Source organism: Hipposideros armiger, unplaced genomic scaffold (genome assembly GCF_001890085.2).
Source record: "Hipposideros armiger isolate ML-2016 unplaced genomic scaffold, ASM189008v1 scaffold_729, whole genome shotgun sequence".
Taxonomy (NCBI): domain Eukaryota; kingdom Metazoa; phylum Chordata; class Mammalia; order Chiroptera; family Hipposideridae; genus Hipposideros; species Hipposideros armiger.
This window is the reverse complement of record NW_017732079.1, coordinates 871,441-876,108: the sequence shown is the minus strand read 5'-3', so window position 1 is coordinate 876,108 and position 4,668 is coordinate 871,441. Positions and strand designations below refer to the sequence as shown.

The following is a 4,668-nucleotide window of genomic DNA, read 5'->3' as shown; positions in this document are numbered from 1 at the left end:
CTGTTCCCATCCCCCAATTCCCCAATAAAAATCTTAAAAAAAAACAAAAAACAGACGGGTCCTGAGAGACGCCAGTCACCTGAGGACCAGGAGACCCTTGCTAAGGTACTTCCGTAATCAAACCTTTGGTTTTTAAGACAAAATCATTCTGCTTCTGCTGTGGACCGGGCGGCTAGGGGCTCAGTCAAGGGCGTCCGTAAGGGTGAGCGCTGAGCCCAAGCTGCATCTGCAGGTGGCCCCAAAACCCCGGCTCTGTAAAGAGGCAGGCAGCCTTTCATGTGGGTTCGAGCTCTAGCTTGACATCTGGATTTTCGTAACAGGTTCTCAAGCCTGCTCCCTGCTCATCTGCTTTCCAACTCCTACGCAAATCTGCTCACCAGCACTTCAGGTTCTGAGCGTGTACCTTCTAACCTCAGGGGTCCAGAACCCAGGAGGAGGCTCAACCAAGAAACTAGTGATGACACTCCTCAGCCCTGCAAAGGTCGTCTGAGGGAGTTGCTGTGTAACCAGGCTGCTCCTCTAGTTTCTCTCTGGGGCACAAGATAGAAAAGCATAAGTCAAACAGTCAAAATGCATTAACCTAGCTGCTCAAAAAATGACCTTCCTTGGACCAAAACTCCACGAACTGAGCTGGGATTTTATACAAGTCAACGAAAGGGGACCATGAGAAACATTTCTGTACGTTACCACACTCTTGATGGAGGCTGGGTGCTCCGCATCATCCAATGCCTCCTCTGTAAGGTCCTAATGATAGACGTTTCTTTAAGAAGTCTCCCTTGGGGATGATAAGAGCTCCGTACTTTATTCTGATTTCCTTTTGGCTCTAGCTACTGTGACCTAAAAAATGATGTATATGCTAATCTGTTTTCACAGCTTGTGAAAATAAAGGTGAAAAGAACATCAGGCCAACCCAAATTGAGGAACGTCCTACAAAATACCTGCCCAGCACTCCTCAAAATGGTTGAGGTGATCAAAAACAAGGCAATTCTGAGAAACTGCAAGTTTAGAGAAGCCTAAGGAGATATGGCAGCAAAAGTGGGATCCTGAGTGGAATGCTGGGACAGAAAAAGGACATCAGGAGAAAATGAATTAAATCCAAATAAAGTATGGACATTAGTAATAATAACATATTGTAGATCAATATCGGTTTATTATTATAGTTGTGACAAATGTACTACGATGATGCAAGATATCAACACTAGGAAAACTGGATGCCCGATACACAGGAATGCCGTACTCGCTTTGCAACTTTTCTGTAACTCTTAGACTATTTGAAAATTAAAAGTTTACTTTAAAATATCTTGATGAAATAAGACATAACTTCCATGTTTCTAAGTGGGCAAATGCAAGAGCAGTAAAAATATCAGTTCTCCCCAAATGTATAAAGTGAATGCAATTCTAATCAAAATCAGTATTCTTCTTAGAAGTCACAAAATTATTCCAGAGTTTATTTATAGAAATAATCAGATAAGAACAGCCAAGAAAATATTTCCCCCAAAAATTAGTGAAAGTGGACTTGGATCAACAGATATTAAAGTATTTTATAAAGCTACAAAAAAAAATAAAATGCCAACGGTAAAAAAGGAACCGGGGAAGCCACCAAAAAACCAACCAGAAATAAATAATTTTCTTCTTCAATATTCAACTATAAATAAATCCACAAAAATGTGAGGAAATTAACTATTAAAATTCCAAATTAATTTCATTCGAATTGTAAAGGTAAAAGTAATAAAATTCGCAAAAACTTGGAAAAGTATAAGTATGGGTGGATGTTCCTTTTAATTGCAAGGCCCGAACTGGAACTTCAAGGAAAAACGCTGTGTCCACTAAAAGAGATAAAATTAAATAGCACAAGACCTTAGTATATTCAAAAAATCCATATGAAAAAGGTTGTGGTTCTTGTGCCTACCCAAAACAGGAAAAAAAAATCATGAATGGGAATTTCATTAATGAATAAATACATACCAATCAAGTCATCAAAAAACACTTATCACTAGTAATCAAAGAACTAAAATTAAAGCAACAGGGTTGCCTACCAAGCCGGCACACAATGAAATAATAAGGAATGATAATACCCAGTGTTGACAAAGCTGTGTGGAAAGAACGCTCTCATACAAAGCCCGTGGGAGTCTGAATTGGGACACTCCTTCAGGAGGACAAGTTAGCAACAATAACAAAATCATAATAATAACGACAATAGCCGAGTTTTGTGCTGTGGGCCAGGACACCATCTAAGGGTTTACCATGTATTAAGCCACCCGGGTCACTTAGCAACTCAGTAAAGGAGGCACTGTTATTATCTACACTCACCAGGGAGGAAACCACAGTCCTGACACATCCTCCAAGGTCATTCTCCAGGCAGGTGGCAGAGGGCGTCAGTCCTCAGCGGTCAGGTTCCAGAGCCTGCGTCCTCCCCTGGACGTGGGACATGATGGACATGCTGTGACCCGGGGATCCTGCTTCTGGAAATTTACCTAAGAAAACAATTGGCAATGTTTAAGGACTTAGGTGTACAATGATGTTTATGGCAACAATTGTATAAAAGCAAGGAAAAGACAATATAAGTTATCGGCAGTAGAGAACTGATTAAATAAGTTGAGGTATCTTCATACAATGGGGTAGTATTCAGTCATTAAAGCCTGGAATAGAAAAATGATACATTATTGTTGAATGAAACTTTACAAGGATAGATATGGAATTGCATACTCTAAACACCAGTGTAATTTAGGCCTACAGATTATTTTTATGTTATTATTGATGTTTTCTGTATTTTACAAATGTTCTAAGTAAGCATGCATTGCTTTTGTCATGGGTTACATACTTTGTTCCGTGTTTTAAAATGATAAAGAAAAACTGTTCCTTTTGATTCCTATGTCTGACCTGTCTTCCTTTCCTTCATTCTGATTTTCTGTCTAGTTCAGAAACCTTGTCATACCGGTACCCTTTGCTATGGAGTTTAGGGTGGCATATTAATAAACAAGTAAAAATATATAGTACAATAGACAGTTCTTGACCAAAGCATTGGAGGGAACGGAGATGCCAGTTCATCACCAACAGCTCAGTGAGTTCCGAGTTAAGTCACAAAGAACGCCAGCTCTCTCCGTGGGCTGGTGCTCCGCAGACCTTCGAGCACAAGTCCAGGCAAACAGGGACTCAGTCCCCAGCCTCACACCTGGCCTTCCTCTGCTGAGCACCCTCCCAGCCCCGGGGCGGGCACTGTGGAAGGAGCTGGAATGTGGGGTTGGAGACGGTCACCCCTCACAGCTTGTGAAAGCTGGGCAACCAATATAGTGCTCTGTCTGACCCCTAGGACCTCGAAGGCCAAGACCACCAGTCTCCTGGATGAAGCCGCCTGGCCACCTGTGGGAGGACAGTCACAGGTGCCAGGTCTCCTAAGCTTTCTGGTCCACATGGGCCAAGGCTACCCGACGTTCGCAGTGTGCGGAGCCTTTTTCCCTGCTGGGATGTCCCATGATACATGCGGTACGTTCTGGTCTGTGAAACACACTCATGCCCATTGTCTTGGTAGATCCTGAGAGCAGCCTGCCGTGTGCTGCTGTCACCAGGTCTTTGTGGCCATGTTCTCTGCTGTGTCCTCGGCATCCAGGACAGCGCCTGTCTGTGTGCACTGAACAGCAATGGATGTGGCAACAAATGGACATTCTTGGTAAGGTACATCGCATATTGTTATCTGTCAGATGGAGCTATCAGGGTTATTGTGGAGATAAAATCAGGTCCTGGTTGCAAAAGGTTCCTCGAGGCAGCTGACACACTGTATGAGGTAAATGGAGGTATCTGAGGGAACAAAGTGTGGAAGGCAGTCCCCCTTTGCTAAACGCAGAGGTGTGGCTGCCTGCAGTGCTTCTGAGACCCAGGGTCCTGAAACGGCAGGAGGCCTTGCAGGGTGGGGTGGGGCTGTACCCCATTTCACCACAGCCCCTCCACCCAGTGATTCTCACAGCCGAGCAGTGAAGAAATCCCTTTTTTCTTGTCACCGAAACTTTGCAGAAGAAAGGCAGCACCTGAGGGGCCCAGGTTGCCCAACTGCCCTGCTGAGTGTCGTTGGCAGAGTCAGGCACGTCCTGGGAGCAGTTTTTCCAGAAGGATAGATGGATTTGTGCCCATCTAGCCTTTTCATTGTGATGAAAGCCACTGACCCCTCATGCCCCTGCGAACCCTGGAGGTTCGCCCTGCTGCCTCTGCCCTGAGGGTCGGGGAGCCACCTGGAGACACGCAGTCTCCCTGGGCCTCCCCACATCCCTCCTCCTCATCAGGACTCCTTAACCTGGCTTTCCACCCCCTCCGCGAGGCGACGTGCTCGTCCCTGCACCCGGGCATGCACCCTGCAATGGCCTGCACGGGCCCTGCTGTGACACACCCACACCTCCACCCTGGCTCTTCCCTCTGCCTCGAACTCCTCCCCTACTCACTTGGTCCCTCTGACAGAGTCTAAAGAACTCTAGGTCTGGGAGTCCCCACGACACTGTGTATTTTTTTTTTTAAGATTTTTATTGGGGAATTGGGGGGATGGGAACTGTGCTAGGGAATTGGGGGAAGGGAACTGTGCTAGGGAATTGGGGGAAGGGAAACAGACAAGTTGCTGTCATTTTGTTCTTCAGTCTAGTTGTGGAGGACGTTGCTTCACTGGCCCAAGTTGGCACCATCATT

General features: G+C 45.3%; 1 long non-coding RNA gene across 2 annotated transcripts in view; it reads right to left on the bottom strand.

Moving 5' to 3' along the window:
- Positions 1-4,668, bottom strand: part of LOC109373513 (uncharacterized) — a 50,623-nt gene that overhangs the window by 32,738 nt on the left and 13,217 nt on the right. For both annotated transcript variants that reach the window (XR_002122241.1, XR_002122242.1), the window contains exons 4-5: positions 2,311-2,474; positions 404-530 (exon numbers count right to left, since the gene is read on the bottom strand). This is a non-coding gene — a long non-coding RNA (uncharacterized LOC109373513). The remainder of the gene's footprint in view (positions 1-403; positions 531-2,310; positions 2,475-4,668) is intronic.